This window comes from Arachis hypogaea, chromosome 6, assembly GCF_003086295.3.
Source record: "Arachis hypogaea cultivar Tifrunner chromosome 6, arahy.Tifrunner.gnm2.J5K5, whole genome shotgun sequence".
Classification (NCBI taxonomy): Eukaryota; Viridiplantae; Streptophyta; class Magnoliopsida; order Fabales; family Fabaceae; genus Arachis; species Arachis hypogaea.
This window is the reverse complement of record NC_092041.1, coordinates 73,711,571-73,733,403: the sequence shown is the minus strand read 5'-3', so window position 1 is coordinate 73,733,403 and position 21,833 is coordinate 73,711,571. Positions and strand designations below refer to the sequence as shown.

The 21,833-nt window shown below is 39.1% G+C and overlaps 1 non-coding gene across 1 annotated transcript; it reads right to left on the bottom strand.

Moving 5' to 3' along the window:
* Positions 1 to 1,582: 1,582 nt before the first annotated feature.
* On the bottom strand, positions 1,583 to 1,690 carry LOC112699618 (small nucleolar RNA R71). Its single transcript, XR_003152562.1, has one exon. It is a non-coding gene; the product is annotated as a small nucleolar RNA R71 (small nucleolar RNA).
* Between the last annotated feature and the right edge of the window lie 20,143 nt (positions 1,691 to 21,833).

Below are 21,833 nucleotides of genomic sequence, written 5' to 3'. Positions count from 1 at the left end.
CAACTCCCCGACAACGGCGCCAAAAATTGACGTGGTGAAAATTGGCAGATTAAGAATTATTAAGAAAAATGGTGTTCCAAGTACAGCTCTTAACCAGCAAAAATCCACTTGTCAATTTAAAAAAGAGTTGTCACAAATTTTATAAATAAAATACTGGGAGTATGAGTCACAGGTCGTCTCCCAACGAGTTGTAGGAAGATGTGCTATTTTACTAATCAGAGGTTTTCCAAAATGGTTTTGAGTTTGATAAATAGAAAATTAAATTAGAGAATTTATGTAATTTAAATAAAAATCTTGACTGGGAGAAGATTCATCGGAAGTTCTATCCCTGTTGGGGTTTTCTCAAAATCAATTAATAATTAGTAGTTGTTTCTACTTAGTTAACCCTTAACGAGTGAGGGAAAGTCAAGTTAAAAGTCAACTTCTATTCACAAGTCCTAATCTTCTCCCTTGGGAAGGATTAGAGTTAGTGACTAACAAGCCAACCAACAACAAACTAATTACAATTGAACTCTTGAGTATTCCAACTCAAGGTTCTTCTTTTAATCAACTCCCAGTCAAGTTGGGAAACTACTCCATTATCATAAATGTAGACTTCACAAAATTAAGAGGGGAAATAAAAAGAGACATGATAAACAGTAATCAAAGAGATTAATTAAAAATAAAAATAGTCTTGTATTAATGAACTCTAAAATAATCCAATGTTAACTCTAGACAAATTAAGAATATGAAAGAGTAAGTAAAAAGTAGGTAAACAAACTAGAATGACCAGTTCTGAAGGTAGACTCTTCTCAATAACCAAAGCCAGAATCTTCAAATCCTAATTTATGAATGTAAAAGAAAAAACCAAGAGGAAGAGTAAAATCAGATCTAAAACTAAAAATTATGCGGAATGAATGTTGTCTCTAGTCTCTGCATGTTCCCTCACTCTAATCTTCGTTTCTGGGCCGAAAAATGGGTTAGAATGCGGCCCAGAATTCACGCCAGCGACTTTTGTAAATTCTGCGGATCGCACACGTCACGCGACCGCGTCGTCCACGCGTTTGCGTCACTCAGCATTTTCCGTGCCATGTGTGTGCGTCACCCACGTGTTCGCGTCACTTGTGCAGCTTCCAACCCATGCGTTCACGTCAGCACACATTCGCGTCACTATGATTTTTTCATTTCACGCGGACGTGTGAGTCATGCGCCCGCGTCACTTTTCGCTGGTCATCTCCTCAATTTCTTGTGTTCCTTCCATTTTTGCAAGCTTCCTCTCCATTCTCTAAGCCATTCCTGCCCTATGAAGTTTGAAACACTTAACACACAAATCACGGCATTGAATGGTATAAAGGAGAACAAAAATACACAATTAAAAGATCTTTGGGAAGCAAGTTTTCAATCATAGAACAATTTTGGGAAGGAATTGTAAATACATGCAAATCATATGAATAAGTGGGTGAAGACTTGATAAAACCACTCAATTAAACACAATATAATTCATAAAATATGGTTGGACTCTCAACCTAAAGATAGCTTGAACTCTTGGGATAAGCTGGTCACCGCTTTCTTGGCCAAGTTCTTTCCTCCTCAAAAGCTGAGCAAACTTAGAATGGATGTTCAAACCTTCAGACAGAAAGATGGTGAATCCCTCTATGAAGCTTGGGAAAGATACAAGCAACTGACCAAAAAATGTCCTTTTGACATGCTTTCAGAATGGACCATCCTGGATATATTCTATGATGGTCTGTCTGAATTGTCTAAGATGTCATTGGACCATTCTGCAGGTAGATCTATTCACCTGAAGTAAACACCTGCAGAAGCTCAGGAACTCATTGACATGGTTGCAAATAGCCAGTTCATGTACACTTCTGAAAGGAATCCTGTGAATAATGGGACGCCTCAGAGGAAGGGAGTTCTTGAAATTGATGCTCTGAATGCCATATTGGCTCAGAATAAAATGTTGACTCAGCAAGTCAACATGATTTCTCAGAGTCTGAATGGATTGCAAAATGCATCCAACAGTACTAAAGAGGCATCTTCTGAAGAAGAAGCCTATGATCCTGAGAACCCTGCAATAGCAGAGGTGAATTACATGGGTGAAGCCTATAGAAACACCTATAATCCCTCATGGAGAAATCATCCAAATTTCTCATGGAAGGATCAACAAAAGCCTCAACAAGGCTTTAATAATGGTGGAAGAAATATGTTTAGCAATAGCAAGCCTTTTCCATCATCCTCTCAGCAACAGACACAGAATTCTGAGCAGAGCCCCACTAGCTTAGCAAACATAGTCTCTGATCTATCTAAGGCCACTCTAAGCTTAATGAATGAAACAAGATCCTCCATTAGAAATCTGGAGGTGCAAGTGGGCCAGCTGAGTAAAAGAGTCGCTGAAACTCCTTCTAGTACTCTCCCAAGCAATACAGAAGAGAACCCAAAAAGATAGTGCAAGGCCATAACCTTACTTGGTGTGGCCAAATGCACAGAGGAGGAGGAGGACGTGAATCCCAGTGAGAAATACCTCATGGGACGTCCTCTAGACAAAAAGGAGTTCCCAATTGAGGAACCTAAGGAATCTAAAGCTCACCTAGAGACCATAGAGATTCCATTGAACCTCCTTTTACCATTTATGAGCTCTGATGACTATTCATCTTCTAAAGAAGACGAAGACATTGTTGAAGGGCAAGTTGTCCAGTATTTAGGAGAAATCATGAAGCTGAATGCCAAGCTATTTGGTAATGGAACTTGGGAGGATGAGCCTCCATTGCTCATTAATGAACTGAATACATGAGTTCAGCATACTTTACCTTAAAAGAATCAGGATCCTGGTAAATTCCTAATTTCCTGTACCATAGGCACCATGACCTTTGAGAAGGCTCTGTGTGACCTGGGATCAGGCATAAACTTAATGCCACTCTTTGTAATGGAGAAACTGGGAATCTTTGAGGTACAGACTGCCACATTCTCATTAAAGATGGCAGACAAATCCATGAAAAAGGCTTATGGACAGGTAGAGGATGTGCTAGTAAAGGTCAAAGGCCTTTACATCCCTGCTAATTTCATAATTCTAGACACTGGGAAGGATGAGGATGAATCCATCATCCTTAGAAGACCCTTCCTAGCTATAGCAAAAGCTGTGATTGATGTGGACAGAGGAGAGTTGGTCTTTCAACTGAATAAGGACTACCTTGTGTTTAAAACTCAATGATCTCCCTCTGTAACCATGGAGAGGAAGCAAGAAAAGCTTCTCTCACTGCAGAGTCAACCAAAGCCCCCACAGTCAAACTCTAAGTTTCGTGTTGGGAGGTCCCAAGAATGCTCTGAACATCTGTGAGGCTCCACGAGAGCTCACTATTAAGCTATTGACATTAAAGAAGCGCTTATTAGGAGGCAACCCAATTTTATTTATTTATGTATTTTCCTTTTTTTAGGTTGATGATCATGTGCAGTCACAAAAACAATTGCAAAAATTCAAGAAAAATAAAAAATATTATTAAAAATAGCACACCCTGGAGGAGGAACTAAGGGTAGCAGAATGGGCATTTAACGCCTAGTCTGGTACTATTCTGGGAGTTAAAAGCCAGAAACAAGCACCAGACTGGCGTTAAACACTAGAAAGAAGCAATAATATGTTGTTAAATGCCAGAAACAGGTTGCAGCCTGGCGTTTAACGCCAGGAAAGGAATAAAAGCTGGCGTTTAACGCCAAAAATAAGCAACAGTCTAGCATTAAACACCAGGATTGCATAGCAAGGGCATTTTGTATGCCTAATAGGAGCAAGGAAGATACATCCTTGGCCCCTCAGGATCTGTGGACCCCACAGGATCCCCACCTACCCTCCGCTAACACTCTTCCCCAAATACCCCTCACCAATAAACTCATTCACTCTTCTCCATCACCTATTCACCAATCACCTCTATATCTCTTCTCCAAAAACCCCACCTACCTCTCTTTCAAATTCAAACACTTTTCCTTCCCAAACCCAATCCTAATGACCGAATCCCAACCCTCCCCTCACCGCTATATAAACCCATCACTACTCCTTCATATTCACACAACACAAACACCTTTCCCCCTCTTGGCCGAACCACTATCTCCCTCCATCTCCTCCATTTTCTTCTTCTCCTCCTTTTTTCTTTCTTCTTTTGCTCGAGTACGAGCAAACCTTTTAAGTTTGGTGTGGTAAAAGCATTACTTTTTGTTTTTCCATAACCATTTATGGCACCTAAGGCTGGAGAAACCTCTAGAAAGAGGAAAAGGAAGGCAAAAGCTTCCACCTCCGAGTCATGGGGGATGGAGAGATTCATCTCGAAGGTCTATCAAGACCACTTCTATGAGGTTGTGGCCAAGAAGAAGGTGATCCTTGATGTCCCTTTCATGCTCAAGAAAAATGAGTATCCAGAGATCCGACATGAGATCCGAAGAAGAGGTTAGGAAGTTCTTACCAACCCCATTCAACAAGTCGGAATCTTAATGGTTCAAGAGTTCTATGCCAATGCATGGATCACTAGAAACCATTATCAAAGTATGAACCCGAATCCAAAGAATTGGCTTACAATGGTTCGGAGGAAATACTTAGATTTTAGTCCCAAAAATGTAAGGTTGGCGTTCTACTTGCCAATTATGCAAGAAAACGCATGCCCCTACACTAGAAAGGTCAACTTTGATCAAAGGTTGGACCAAGTCCTTATGGACATATGTGTGGAAGGAGCTCAATGGAAAAGAGACTCAAGAGGCAATCCGGTTCAATTGAGAAGACCGAACCTTAAGCCTGTAGCTAGAGGATGGTTGGAGTTCATCCAACGCTCCATCATTCCCACTAGCAACCGATCTAAAGTGACTGTGGATTGGGCCATCATGATCCATAGTATCATGATTGGGGAGGAAGTGGAAGTTCATGAGATCATACCTCTAGAACTCTATAAGGTGGTTGACAAGTCATCCACCTTGGCAAGGTTAGCCTTTCCTCATCTCATTTGTCATCTATGCAATTTGGCTGGGATTGACATAGAAGGAGACATCCTCATTGAAGAGGACAAGCCCATCACAAAGAAAAGGATTGAGCAAACAAGAGAGCTCATTCATGGATCTCAACAAGAGCATGAGGAAGATCCTCATCAAGAAATCCCTGAGATGCCTCAAGGGATGCAATTTCCTCCACACAACTATTGGGAACAACTCAACACCTCCTTGGAAGGCTTGAGTTACAACATGGACCAACTAAAGGTGGAACACCAAGAGCACTCCATCATTCTCCATGAGATTAGAGAAGATCAAAGAGCTATAAGGGAGGAGTGGTGGACGAAATTGTGATCATATTCATTGTAATTGGATTTTAGAAATTGGCACGAGTGGACACAACTCCGTTCAACTAACCAGCAAGTGTACTGGGTCGTCCAAGTAATAAACCTTACGTGAGTAAGGGTCGAATCCACAGAGATTGTTAGTATGAAGCAAGCTATGGTCACCTTGCAAATCTCAGTTAGGCAGATTAAATTGGTTTATGATTTAGGAAATAAAAATAAGAAAATAGATTATATGTAAAAGAAAGGGATAGAACACTTATGCAGATTCATTGGTGGGAATTTCAGATAAGCGGATGGAGATGCTGTAGAGCTCAAGGACGCCTGCTCTCCTACTGCTTCTATTCAATCCTTCTTACTCCTTTCCATGGCAAGCTTTGTATAGGGGTTCACCATCAACTGTGGCTACTTTCTTCCTCTCGGGGAAATACCCTGTGCGGCTGTCACTCGCACAGCTAACCAGTCTGGAGGCATCACCCATGGCTAATGGCTACATCCCATCCTCGCAGTGAAAACTAATGCACGCACTCTGTCACAGTACGGCTAATCACCGGTTGGTTCCCGCTCCTACTGGAATAGAATCCCTCTTTTGCGTCTGTCACTAACGCCCAGCAGGTTAAAGTTTGAAGCATGTCACAGTCATTCATTACCGGAATCCTACTCGGAATACCACAGACAAGGTGAGACTTTCCGGATTCCCAGGATCCTACTCGGAATACCACAGACAAGGTGAGACTTTCCGGATCCTCATAAATGCCGCCATCTATCTAGCTTATACCACGAAGATTCTGTTGGGGAATCTAAGAGATATACATTCAAGCTCTGTTGCATGTAGAACGGAAGTGGTTGTCAATCACGCGCGTTCATAAGTGAGAATGATAATGAGGGTAATCTGACTCATAACATTCATCATGTTCTTGGGTACGAATGAATATCTTGGAATAAGAATAAGAGAGATTTGAATAAAAGATAATAGAATTTCATTAATACTTGAGGTACAGCAGAGCTCCACACCCTTAATCTATGGTGTGCAGAAACTCCACCGTTGAAAATACATAAGCAAAAGGTTCAGGCATGGCCGAATGGCCAGCCCCCAAAACGTGATCACAGGATTCAAAATACAATCCAGGATGTCTAATACAATAGATAAATGTCCTATATATACTAGACTAGCTACTAGGGTTTACATGAGTAAGTAATTGATGCATAAATCCACTTCCGGGGCCCACTTGGTGTATGCTTGGGCTGAGCTTGATTAATTCACGAGCTGAGGCATCTCTTGGAGTTGAACTCTGAGTTATGACGTGTTTTGGGCGTTCAACTCCGGATAATGACGTTTTTCTGGCGTTTAACTCCAGACAGCAGCGTGTACTTGGCGTTTAACGCCAAGTTACGTCGTCATTCTTCGAATAAAGTATGGACTATTATATATTGCTGGAAAGCCCTGGATGTCTACTTTCCAACGCCGTTGAGAGCGCGCCAATTGGAGTTCTGTAGCTCCAGAAAATCTATTTCGAGTGCAGGGAGGTCAGATTCCAACAGCATCAGTAGTCCTTTTGTCAGCCTTCTTCAGAGTTTTGCTCAAATCCCTCAATTTCAGTCAGAATTTACCTGAAATCACAGAAAAACACACAAACTCATAGTAAAGTCCAGAAATGTGAATTTATCATAAAAACTAATGAAAACATCCCTAAAAGTAGCTCAAACTTACTAAAAACCATATAAAAACAATGCCAAAAAGCGTATAAATTATCCGCTCATCAAGGAGCAACAGAGGCAAGGAAGAGACATAGAGGAGCTTAGGTGTTCCATTGGTTCTTCAAGAGGAAGACGCTACCCTCACTAAGGTGGACGCATTCCTTAATCTCCTTGTCTATCTATTTTTTGTTTTTGATTTTTATGCTTATTGTGTCATCTATGTTTGTGTCTTTATTACATGATCATTAGTGTCAAGTGTCTATGTCTTAAAGCTATGAATAATTCCATGAATCCTTCACCTCTCTTAAATGAAAAATGTGCTTAATTACAAAAGAACAAGAAGTACTTGGATTTCAAATTTTATCTTGAAATTAGTTTAATTATTTTGTTGTGGTGGCAATACTATTTGTTTTCTGAATGAATGCTTGAACAATGCATATTTTTTATAGTGAAATTTATGAATGTTAAAATTATTGGCTCTTGAAAGAATGATGAACAAAGAGAAATGTTATTGATAATCTAAAAAATCATGAAATTGATTCTTGAAGTAAGAAAAAGTAGTGAATAACAAAGCTTGCGAAAAAAAAGAGAAAAGAAAAAAATAGCGAAAAAATAAAAAAAAAAGAAAGAAAAAGAAAAAGCAAGCAGAAAAAGCCAATAGCCATTTAAACCAAAAAGGCAAGGGTAAAAATGATCCAAGGCTTTGAGCATCAATGGATAGGAGGGCCCAAGGAAATAAAATCCAGGCCTAAGCGGCTAAATCAAGCTGTCCCTAACCATGTGCTTGTGGCATGAAGGTCCAAGTGAAAAGCTTGAGACTGAGTGGTTAAAGTCATGACCCAAAGCAAAAAGAGTGTGCTTAAGAACTCTGGACACCTCTAACTGGGGACTTTAGCATAGCTGAGTCACACTCTAAAATGGTTCACCCAGTTTTATGTCTATGGCATTTATGTATCCGGTGGTAATACTGGAAAACAAAGTGCTTAGGGCCACGGCCAAGACTCATAAAGTAACTGTGTTCAAGAATCAACACACTGAACAAGGAGAATCAATAACACTATCCAAAATTCTGAGTTCCTATAGATGCCAATCATTCTGAATTTCAAAGGATAAAGTGAGATGCCAAAATTGTTTAGAAGCAAAAAGCTACTAGCCCCGCTCATCTAATTGGGACTAAGTTTCATTGATATTGTGATATTCATTGTATATTATCTTCTTTTAATCCTATTTGATTTTCAGTTGCTTGGGGACAAGCAACAATTTAAGTTTGGTGTTGTGATGAGCGGATAATTTATACACTTTTTGGCATTATTTTTATATAATTTTTAGTATTTTTTATTCAGTTTTTATTATTCTTTTATTAGTTTTTAAGCAAAATTCACATTTCTGGACTTTACTATGAGTTTGTGTGTTTTTCTATGATTTCAGGTATTTTCTGGCTGAAATTGAGGGACCTGAGCAAAAATCTGATTCAGAGGCTGACAAAAGACTGCTAATGCGTTGGATTCTGACCTCCCAACACTCAAAATAAAATTTTTGGAGCTATAGAAGTTCAAATGGCATGCTCTCAATTGCATTGGAAATAGACATCCAGGGCTTTCTAGCAATATATAATAGTCCATACTTTTCCCGAGTTTAGATGACGCAAACTGGCATTTAACGCCAACTCTCTACCCTATTCTGGCGTTAAAGGCCAGAAACAAGTTGCAAAGCAGAGTCAAACGCCAAAAACAAGTTACAAACTGGCGTTCAACTCCAAGGAAGACCTCTACACATGAAAGCTTCAATGCTCAGCCCAAGCATATACCCCGGAAGTGGATTTCTGCATCATTTACTCATTTCTGTAACCCTAGTGACTAGCCTAGTATAAATAGGACTTTTTACTATTGTATTTTGATCTGGTATCTATGTTTGATCAGTTTATGCGATCATAGACATTGGGGGCTGGCTTCACGGCTATGCCTAGACCTTTATCACTTATGTATTTTCAACGGTGGAGTTTCTACACACCATAGATTAAGGTTGTGGAGCTCTGCTGTTCCTCGAGTATTAATGCAATTACTACTATTTTCTATTCAATTCATGCTTATTCTTATTCTAAGATATTCATTTGCACTTTAACCTGATGAATGTGATGATCCGTGACACTCATCACCAATTTCACTTATGAATGCGTGCCTGACAAACACTTCTGTTCTACCTGCGAAAGCTAGAGTGTGTATCTCTTGGATTCCTGTTCTACGACACATGGTTACCTCTCCTGACAACAGAGCCTTCCATTTCGTGTGATCAGAGTCTTCGTGGTATAGGCTAGAATCCATTGGCAGCATTCTTGAGATCTGGAAAGTCTAAACCTTGTATGTGGTATTCCGAGTAGGATCTGGGATGGGATGACTGTGACGAGCTTCAAACTCGCGACTGTAGGGCGTGGTGACAGACGCAAAAGGATAGTAAATCCTATTCCTACACGATCGAGAACCAACAGCTAATTAGCCATGCGGGAAACCGTAGAGGACTATTTTCACTGAGAGGACGGGAAGTAGCCATTGACAACGGTGACGCCCAACATACAACTTGCCATAGAAAGGAGTATGAAGGATTGGATGAATGCAGTAGGAAAGCAGAGATTCAAGAGGGATAAAGCATCTCCATACACTTATCTGAAATTCACACCAATGATTTACATAAGTATCTCTATCTTTATTCTATGTTTACTTATCTTTTAATTATTAAAACTCCATAACTATTTGAATCTGCCTGACTGAGATTTACAAGATGACCACAGCTTGCTTCAAGCCGACAATCTTCGTGGGATCGACCCTTACACACGTAAGATTTATTACTTGGATGACCCAGTGCATTTGCTGGTTAGTTGTACGAAGTTGTGACAAAGAGTTGAGATTACAATTGTGTGTACCAAGCTGTTGGCGCCATTGAGATCACAATTTCGTGCACCAGTAGGTCATCCTAAAAGTGAGAAAATAGGATAGTAAGTCGAGTAAATGCAAAAGCAAGGAAGCATAGATTGTTGGAATGAGGTAATGATCACTAAAATGAAGTGAGTTAATAAGGTTGTGACATGGATAAAAATAATACGTGAATTCTAAGTTGCATGCGGGATAGAATTCACACACTAGTATTGAAAGATATGTCACATTTATACAAAAGAAGTATACATTTCACTCATTCTATTGTGCTTGAAATACTTCAAAGAAAACTTGTAGGTTGAGACAAACAAACAAGTAATAAAGAGGCATGAAAGCATTCAAACAAGATTCAAGTAATTGTGAAATGGATAATAGAATGGCCATTGGTTGATGTGCAAGAGAATTCAATGAACCAAATGAGATATAAAACTCGCACATTAATCAATGACACGCCTTGAAGTTTGTTTGCATCACCTAATTGACATAAAATGGAAGACATGGGTGCTATGCAACTTAGGAAAAGAGAGGTAGAAGTGAAAATCAATCACATAGCAAGCATGGTCCATATAGCTTGAGAGTTTTAAAAAGATATCCCTAGGTGAGTTTACAATCCAATTTCACAAACGAAGCATTATGCCAAAATGAATAGTTTCAAGTATGTGTAGAGCACATATTTAGACAATTAAAGATTAACATGTCATTAAGGCATAAGCATAACATATGAATGTATATGATCAAGTGACACAATGCATTGAGATAAATGTATATCATCAAACATCAAGAAATTTCCAGTTAAAGTTAAAGAATTTAAATCACATGGTGGCTAAAACATACAATTCAAAAGATTTAGAGTGCTTTGAAGGAAATGTCATAAGTACTTGGTATGCACAAAATTAAGCATGAAAAATTCAATACCAAGCAACAAAGTATAACCTCAACAAACAAATCCAACAATGAATATTAAAAACAATGATGTTAAAATAGCATCGTGCTAGTAATCAACAGCTGTATCTCATCCGAATCAGTAAATCAAATCAATAATCTAACACTTAGTACCAAAATAGAAAATTAAACAGAAAATTAAAACAACTAACTAACTAACTAAAGGAAATGATGGTGGATGGTAAATGGTGGCGGTGGTGATGGTTGAAAGAAGGAAAGAGGAGAACAGAAGAGAAAAGAAGAAAAGAAATGGAGAGAAGAGGAGAAAATAAGAGTGGGTGAACCAGGGGATCACGCGTACGCGTAGGGCATGGGAAAAATGGGAGGTCACGTGTATGCGTGACGTGCAGTCATGCCCATTACACAGTACCCGCATGGTACTGGCACAACTCTCTGTCCAGGCCATGCGGTGGTACAGTCCACACACCATTGACGCATGGTCAAATTTTTGGGGGTCACGCGTACATGTGAGGCATGCGTACGCGTGTTTTTTTTTTTTTTTGAGCAATCTAAACACCTAAAAAGTTACCAAAAAACTACTAAACCTTATTAAACATACTAAACTATCAAACAAACTTAACAAAACTAAAAGAACATGGAATTTAAAGTTATTTACCAATATATCCCAAAAGAGAAAAGTGAAAAGATGTTACTATGGTAGGGTGTCTCCCACCTAGTACTTTTATTTAAAGTCCTTAAGTTGGACATTGGGGGATACCCTTACTATGATGGCTTATGCTTGTATTCTTCTTTGAATCCCCACCAATGTTTGCATTTCCAATGTCCACCGGGATCCCAAATTATGCGCACAAAGCTTTCAAGCAAATTTAAACAAGTTACAAGATCCCAAAGTTAGTTGTTGATTGTTGAAGTGAATTCCGGGATCCCAAATCTTGTTTTTGCACCAGTCTTCTTCTTGATTACCATAGTTCAATTCGGGTGACAAGACTTGTGAATTCTCATTTAAGCACCAAACTCTCCTAGATCCCTTCAATTGAGTACTACACCAACCTTTGCACTTAAACTTTGATGAATCAACCATAATGAACCTTAAATTGTGTTATCAACCACTAACCAACTCTCTCTTGCTTCCCACTCCACAAAGAGCTATAAGTTGACCATCCGTTTCAAACAAACCCTACTTAAGTGGAATAATAAAGTTTAAGGACAGGAGTTTTACCGACTCAAATGTAAAGGATGATGGCGACTTAGGAAGAGATGCTTCCAACAGTCTTGATAAGACAATTTTCACTCCCGACTATCCTTTTTGAGGGACTTCAAGCACTTGATAAGCTTCTTCACTCTCCACTTCTTGCCAATCTTCCTCAAATTCAAATTCTTCCTCACCAACTTCTTCTAACTCTTTCCCATTATTCAAGTGATAAACCGGAGGACTTCTTCTTCTAACTCTTCCTCACCAAGCTCAAAAGGACCGTATGTTGATGCGAAATCATCATCAATAGGAGGACTTGTTTCTTGCCTCATTTCTTCCAATTCTTCATTCAGAATATGCTTTGGAGGTTGTACACTATCCTCTTCAACCTCACTTTCAAACTCCACGGAATGAGGCTCTACAACTTTAGATTCCTATTTACACTCAACATCTCCCAAATTTTCAACCACTTCTTCCGGTTCAATTATCTTAACTTCCTCCTCTTGTTGCAATTCTTGTTTTGACTTCTCTTCTTTACCTTGAAGCTCCAAGTTCTCTTTCTCGTTATGCTCCTCAGTTTGTTCTCCACATTCGTCAATGGGAATATCTTGATTGCATGAGCGCAATGAGATTAGGTGCTTCACCGCTTCGGCTATAGTAACCATCTTTTGGAAATCTTCTTCTCGCCTTTGGAGAATGGAAAGAAGCTCTCTTTGTTCTTGCATTAAAGGTTGGAGAACTTCATCCAATGAAGGTGGTGGTGGAAAAGAGGGTTTATTGTTTTGGAGAAAGGTGTCATAGTTAGAATGTGGTTCCTTGTGGTGAGGGTATTGAGGTCGTGTATGTGAAATTTGTGGTTCTTGGGAGTATTGATGCTGGAATGATGGTGGCCCTAAATATGGTTCATATGGCTCATATGGTTATTGGTATGGTGGGTATGTGTTAGGATAATATAGAGGTGTTTGGTGGTATGGTGTGGTTTGTGAGTAAGGTTGACAACAATTTTGAGGAGTTAGTTCATAATTGTGTACATTATGGGGTGGATTGTAACCATAAGAGACCGGAGGAGGTTGTTACCATGAAGGTTGAATATAAGCATGTGGCTCCTCCCTAACTTGATTTCCATTCCCATAATGTGACCCCTCATTGAATCTTACATTTCCTATAACATAATTGTAACCAAACTCATAGCCAAAGGGATGAGAATTCATAGTGAAAAGGGAAAACAAAAACAAAAACTATTAAGAAACAAAGAGAATCCTAAGTACTAACTCAAACAAGAAAACAAACAAATAGCAAACTATTCACAATATTAACATATGAACAATAACCAATAACAAGCCCACATTGTAATTCTCCGGCAACAGTGCCAAAAACTTGATGGCACGATAATCGTCGGTTCGGAATTTCTTCTCAATAAAAGAATCACTTCGTTGCAAGTATAGTTCCAAACCCAAAAATTGACCCGCATCAGAGTTTAGTTTTGTTTGTCACGAGTGCAAACCAATAAAAATACCGAGAGTATTAGATCTCTGGCCGTCTGTCAAAGGAATTGCAGTGAGGTATGCGTGTTATCGGTTAGGAGGTTCAAGGGGTGGTTTGCAGATAAAAAGACAAGAAAGTAAATTGAACAACTAAAGATAACAAATACTAAAGAGGTATTCATGGCAAGGATTGAGAATCAAGGTTTTCTATCCTAGTCATTAATTATAACACAATAATTACCAAGAGTTAAGCCTATTACGTTATCCCCATATTGAGAGAAAGTCAAATAGGCCTAGTTAAATACTTCAGAAATGAGTTGGATTTGGGCCTGAGTGAGCTTAGAAATCGCCAGCCATGATTTCTTAAAGTTAGTCACGTGTACGCGTCGCTTGACAAAATCTCTGGTCACGCGTACGCGTGAGGCATGTGTACGCGTGGCATGAGTTTCTCCAAATCCTCATTTCTTCATGACTTCTCCACTTTTACATGATTTTTCTTCATTTCTTCAATCCAATCTTTGCCTTCTAAGCCTGAAATCACTGAGCAAATATATCAAGGCATCGAAGGGAATTAAAGGATATCAAATTTAGCAATTTAAGAGCCTAAAAAGTATGTTTTTACTCTTAAGCACAATTTAGGAGAAATTCACAAAACCATGCTATTTCATTGAATAAATGTGAGATAAATTGATAAAATCCACTAAATTCAACATAAGATAAACCCTAAAATTAGGGTTTATCAACCTCCCCACACTTAAACCAAGCATGTCCTCATGCTAAACCAAGAAAGATACAAGAAAGGGGTATCAACATTTATTCAATGCAAGTAAACTATCTATATGCAATCTATCTAAATGCATGGAACTATTCTAACTAATACTATCTAACTATCTATATGTATCTTCTTAGTAAAAAATAAATCAATTTCTAAGAAAGCATGTATACACAATTAAAAACCAAGTCAAATCTATATTGGATTGAGTCATGTAAAAGAATATATAAAAATTGCAAGATAAGAAATAATAAAAGGTGAAAAGATGGAATTGAACAATCAAATCCCTCGCCAGATGTTTATACTCTCTAATCGCTCAAGTGTTTAGGGTCGATCCACTTAATTCCCCTCTAATCATCCTGTCTAAGATTTTTTCACATAACATATAACAACCTATGTAATTCCAACACAATACCTAGCTACCCATGATTCTCACTTTTTCATATACTCATGCATTCTTTTCAATCACAACACATATGCATTGTTATTATTACTCTTCTCTGGGGTATTTTGTTTTCTTTTTATTCTTTTCCTTTTTTTTCAACAATAACATAATAATATACAAAAGATGAATGCATATGGTTTACATAATTAATAAATGAATGTGTACCCAAATTTTCAAAATTTTTCAATAAAGAGCATGAACTAAATTTTCATCAACCAAAGTTCCCAAATTTTTCCACATTTAAATGACACACACACACTCACTATCCTAAGCTAATCAAAGATTCAAATAGGGGTATTAATTATTTTTCACTTAGGGGGTAGTGATGTGCTAAAATTAAGTACAAAAGGAATTAAACGGGCTCAAAATTGGTTAACAAATGTGGATAAAAGGGTAAGGCCATTTGGGTAAGTGGGCTCAAATCAAATAAAGGACTCAATCATATAAATTGGACATAAAGAACCAAACAAATCGAAGATTACAATTATAGAGAGAGAACTACACACAAGAAGGAAAATAATGGTTATATGATGCAACCATACAATTAGACTCAAAAACTCACAAGCTTATGTGTTCTTGACTCAAAAACATGTTCCACAATATATATAATTCAAGCAAGTTCAATGAAATTATTTTTTTACTCAAATCAATTTTGAAATGCCCTATAGATAAATTCCTTGGAAAATTTTCTTATTTTGACTAAGCTTATTATATATATGCAAACCAAGAAAATGCAACTAAAAATTCTAAAAAAACACGGTAATAGAAGAAGAGTAAATGAAATGTGAAAGTGTTTAGATTAGAAATTTTCACCCAAAAATTGGCCAATTGGTCGAACGACCTCCCCACACTAAAAAGTTTGTACCGTCCTCGGTGCATTTGAAGATGAGCAAATGGGGTATGGCGACTTCACGAATTGCCACCTTCAGCTGGTGGATCAACCGGCTGCTGCATGTTCTTTCTTTTGCTTCCGTTTTTTGTTTATGGTAGGTGGTGCACGAAATTGCAATCACACTTTTGCAATTCCGCACAACTAACCAGCAAGTGCACTGGGTCGTCCAAGTAATACCTTACGTGAGTAAGGGTCAATCCCACGGAGATTGTTGGCTTGAAGCAAGCTATGGTTATCTTGTAACTCTTAGTCAGGATATCAATAATTCTCAGGTTTAATTGCGAAAAGTAAAAGAACATGAAATAAATACTTGTTTTGCAGTAATGGAGAACATGTTGAGGTTTTAGAGATGCTCTATCTTCTGAATCTCTGCTTTCCTACTGTCTTCTTCTTCATGCACGCAAGGCTCCTTCCATGGCAAGCTGTATGTAGGGTTTCACTGTTGTCAATAGCTACCTCCTATCCTCTCAGTGAAAATGTTCAACGCGCTCTGTCACAGCACGGCTAATCATCTGTCGGTTCTCAATCAGTTTGGAATAGAATCCAGTGATTCTTTTGCATCTGTCACTAACGCCCAGCCCTCAGGAGTTTGAAACTCATCACAGTCATTCAATCCTTGAATCTTACTCAGAATACCACAGACAAGGTTTAGACCTTCCAGATTCTCTTGAATGCCGCCATCAATTCTAGCTTATACCACGAAGATTCTGATTAAGGAATCCAAGAGATATTCACTCAATCTAAAGTAGAACGGAGGTGGTTGTCATGCACATGTTCATAGGTGAGAATGATGATGAGTGTCACGGATCATCACATTCATCAAGTTGAGGAACAAGTGATATCTTAGAATAGAAGAAAGAGTGATTGAATGAAAAATAGTAGTAATTGCATTAATCCATCAAGACAAAGCAGAGCTCCTCACCCCCAACCATCGGGTTTTAAGACTCATTCCGTAGAAGATACAATAAGAAACGTGTAATGTGTCATGAGGTACAGATACAATAGCAAAAAGTCCTATTTATGGTGAACTAGTGACCTAGGGTTTACAAGAATGAGTAAATGACATAAAAATCCAGTTTCGCGGTCCACTTGGTGTGTGCTTGGGTTGAGCATTGAAGCTTTCATGTGTAGAGACTTTTCCTGGAATTAAACGCCAGCTTTTGTGCCAGTTTGGGCGTTTAACTCCCATTCTTGTGCCAGTTCCGGCGTTTTACGCCAGAATTCTTGAGCTGATTTGGAACGCCTGTTTGGGCCATCAAATATCGGGAAAAGTATGAACTATTATACATTGGTGGAAAGCCCAAGATGTCTACTTTCCAACACAGTTAAGAGCGCGCCAATTGGGTTTCTGTAGCTCCAGAAAATCCACTTCGATTGCAGGGAGGTGAGAATCCAACAGCATCTGCAGTCCTTTTCAGCCTCTGAATCAGATTTTTGCTCAGGTCCCTCAATTTCAGCCAGAAAATACCTGAAATCACAGAAAAATACACAAACTCATAGTAAAGTCCAGAAAAGTGAATTTTAAATAAAAACTAATAAAAATATAATAAAAACTAATTAAAACATACTAAAAACATACTAAAAATAATGCCAAAAAGCGTATAAATTATCCGCTCATCACAACACCAAACTTAAATTGTTGCTTGTCCCCAAGCAACTGAAAATCAAATAGGATAAAAAGAAGAGAATATACTATAGACTCCAAAATATCAATGAAACTTAGCTCCAATTAGATGAGCGGAACTAGTATGTTTTTGCCTCTGAACAGTTTTGGCATCTCACTTTATCCTTTGGAGTTCAGAATGATTGGCTTCTATAGGAACTCAGAATCCAGATAGTGTTATTGATTCTCCTAGTTAAATATGTTGATTCATGAACATAGCTACTTCATGAGTCTTGCCTGTGGCCCAAAGCACTCTATCTTCCAGTATTACCACCGGATACATACATGCCACAGACACATAACTGGGTAAACCTTTTCAGATTGTGACTCAGCTTTGCTAAAGTCCCCAATTAGAGTTGTCCAGGGTTCTTAAGCACACTCTTTTTTTGCCTTGGGTCACTTTTTATTTTTACCCTTGCCTTTTTGTTTAAAAGGGCTATTGGCTTTTTCTGCTTGCTTCTTTTTTTTGTATTCACTGCTTTTTTCTTGCTTCAAGAATCAATCTGATGATTTTTCAGATTCTCAATGACATTTCTCCTTTTCCATCATTCTTTCAAGAGCCAACAAGTTTAACATTCTTCAATCAACAAATTCAAAAGACATATGCACTGTTCAAGCATTCATTCAGAAAACAAAAAGTATTATCACCACATCAAACTAATTCAACTAGTTTCAAAGATGAATTTGAAATCATGTACTTCTTGTTCTTTTGTGATTAAAAACATTTTTCATCTAAGAAAGGTGATGGATTCATAGGACATTTATAACTTTAAGGCATAGACACTAAGACACTAATGATCATGTAATAAAGACACAAACATAGATAAACATAAAGCATAAAAATTTGAAAAACAGAAAATAAAGAACAAGGAAATTAAAGAACGGGTCCACCTTAGTGATGGCGGCTTGTTCTTCCTCTTGAAGATCATATGAGTGCTTTTGAGCTCATCTAGGTCTCTTCCTTGTCTTTGTTGCTCTTCCCTCATAGCTTTTTGATATTTTCTAATCTCATGGTGGATGATGGAATGCTCTTGGTGCTCCATCTTTAGTTGTCCCATGTTAGAGCTTAATTTTCCTAAGGAGGTATTGATATGTTCCCAATAGTTTTGTGGAGGGAAGTGCATTCCTTGAGGCATCTCAGGGATTTCATGATGAGGAATTTGCTCAAGCTCTTGTTTGCTCCATCCTTTTCTTAGTGATGAGCTTTTGAGATGAATCTCTCCATCTCCCAGACTCAGAGGTAGAAGCTTTTGCCTTCCTTTTCTTCTTTATAGAGGTTTCTCTGGCCTTAAGTGTCATACATGGTTATGGAAAAACAAAAAGCAACGCTTTTACCACACCAAACTTAAAAGGTTTGCTCGTCCTCGAGCAAAAGAAGAGAAGAGGGAGTAGAAGAAGAAGAAAATAGATGAGATGGAGAGGTGTGAGTGGTTCGGCCAAGGGGTACTGGGGGTGATTGGGTGAGGTTATTTTGGGGAAGAGTGTTATAGAAGGGTGTGAAGAGGAGAGAAGAAGAGGTGAGGTAGGTGGGATCCTGTGGGGTCCACAGATCATGAGGTGTCAAGGATTTCTCATCCCTGCACCATGTGGCGTGCAAAACGCCCCTTGCTGCCAATCCTGGCATTAAACGCCGGGCTGCTGCCCCTTTCTGGCATTTAACGCCAGCTTCTTGCCCATTCCTGGCATTAAACGCCAATATGGTGGCGTTAAACGCCCAGAATGGTGCCAGACTGGACGTTAAACGCCCATTTGCTGCCCTTACTGGCATTTAAATGCCAGCAGGTTTTCCTCCAGGGTATGCTGTTTCTCTTTCTATTTTTCATTCTGTTTTTGCTTTTTCAATTGTTTTTGTGACTTCACATGATCATCAACCTACGGAAAACATGAAATAACAATGGAAAATAAATAGATAAAATTGGGTTGCCTCCCAACAAGTGCTTCTTTATTGTCAGTAGCTTGACAGTGGCATGATTGGGGCCTTTCAACACCAAACTTAGAGTTTGGTTGTGGCCTCTCAATACCAAACTTGGAGTTTGGTTGTGGCCTCCCAACACCAAACTTAGAGTTTGAATGTGGGGGTTTTGTTTGACTCTGTATTGAGAGAAGCCTTTCATGCTTCTTCCTTTTCCTGTCTGCAAACCATGGTACTTCTTGAATGGCGAAGAGTTGCTCATCCGGAAACGTTTCAGAGATCTCAGTAGGAGGGTGGGGCGCTCCTGCTACTGGTTCTATTCAAGACAGGTGATCAGCTACTTGATTCTCTGTCCCTTTTCTGTCTCTTATTTCTATATCAAACTCTTGCAGAAGCAACACCCATCTTATGAGCCTGGGTTTTGAATCCTGCTTTGTGAGTAGATATTTAAGAGCAACATGGTTAGTGTACACAATCACTTTTGATCCTACTAGATAGGATCTAAACTTGTCAATGGCATAAACCACTACAAGTAACTCTTTTTCTATGGTTGTGTAATTCTTCTATGCATCATTTAAAACACGGCTAGCATAATAAATGACGTGCAGAAGCTTGTTATGCCTCTATCCCAACACTGCACCTATGGTATGGTCACTGGCATCACACATTAGTTCGAATGGTAATGTCCAGTCTGGTGCAGAGATGACTGGTGCTGTGACCAGCTTAGCTTTCAGAGTCTCAAACGCCTGCAGACACTCCTTATCAAAGATAAATGGCTTGTCAGCAGCTAGTAGATTACTTAGAGGTTTGGCAATTTTTGAAAAATCCTTTATAAACCTTCTGTAGAATCCTGCATGCCCCAGAAAGCTTCTAATTGCCTTAACATTGGCAGGTGGTGGTAATTTTTCAATTACCTCCACCTTAGCTTGATCCACCTCTATTCCTTCGTTCGAAATTTTGTGCCCAAGGACAATTCCTTCAGTCACCATAAAGTGACATTTTTCCCAGTTTAAGACCAGGTTAGTCTCTTGGCACCTTTTCAGGACAAGTGCTAAATGATCAAGACAGGAGCTGAATGAGTCTCCAAATACTGAGAAGTCATCCATGAAGACTTCCAGGAACTTCTCTACCATATCAGCGAAGATAGAGAGCATGCACCTCTGAAAGGTTGCAGGTGCATTGCACAGACCAAAGGGCATCCTTCTGTAGGCAAATACTCCAGAAGAACATGTGAATGCTGTTTTCTCTTAGTCCTGAGGATCTACTGCAATTTGGTTGTAACCTGAATAGCCATCCAAAAAGTAGTAGTATTCATGACCTGCTAGTCTCTCTAGCATCTGGTCTATGAATGGTAAAGGAAAATGATCCTTTCTGGTGGCTGTATTGAGCCTTCTGTAGTCAATACACATACGCCACCCTGTAACTATTCTTGTAGAAACCAGTTCATTCTTTTCATTATGAATCACTGCCATACCTCCCTTTTTGGGGACAACGTGGACAGGGCTCACTGAGGGGCTATCAGAAATAGGATAAATAATCCTAGCCTCTAGTAACTTAGTGACCTCTTTGGTGCACGAATTTGTGTATGCCAATATTAATGGACTATTTAACACAGCTTCGTACCACTAACCAGCAAGTGCACTGGGTCGTCCAAGTAATACCTTACGTGAGTAAGGGTCGATCCCACGGAGATTATTGGTTTGAAGCAAGTTGTTGTGCAGTAATGGAGAATATGTTGGGGTTTTTGGAGATGCTTTGTCCTCTGAATCCCTGCAACATAATGCTTACTCACTTTTATAAATGCAAGGCTCCTTCCATGGCAAGCTGTATGTAGGGAATCACCATTGTCAGTGGCTACCTCCCATCCTCTCAGTGAAAACGGTCCAGATGCTCTGTCACAGCACCGCTAATCAGCTGTTGGTTCTCGATTATGTTGGAATAGGATCCATTGATCTTTTTGCGTTTGTCATCACACCCAGCAATCGCGAGTTTGTAGCTCGTCACAGCCATTCAATCCTTGAATCCTACTCGGAATACCACAGACAAGGTTTAGACTTTCCGGATCCTCAAGAGTGGCCGCCATCAGTTCTAGCTTATACCACAAAGATTCTGATTAAGGAAGCTAAGAGATAATCATTCAATCTGATGTAGAACAGAGGTGTTTGTTAGGCACACGTTCATGGATTGAGGAAGGTGATGAGTGTCACGGATCATCACCTTCTCCATAATTAAGCGCAAATGAATATCTTAGATAGGAATACGCATGTTTGAAAGGAGAAACAGAAACAATTGCATTAATTCATCGAGACGCTGCAGAGCTCCTCACCCCCAACAATGGAGTTTAGAGACTCATGCCGTCAAAGTGTATAAAATTCAGATCTGAAAATGTCATGAGGTACAAGGTAATCCTCTAAAAGTTGTTTAAATAGTAAACTAGTAACCTAAGTTTACAGAAATTAAGTGAACTAAGATAATTGGTGCATAAATCCACTTCTGGGGCCCACTTGGTGTGTACTGGGGCTGAGACTAAAGCTTCTCACGTGCTTGGGCTGTTTCTGGAGTTGAACGCCAGGTTGTGACGTGTTTTGGGCGTTGAACTCCAACTTGTAACCTGTTTCTGGCGCTGGTCGCCAGACAGCAGCATGATACTGGCGTTGAAC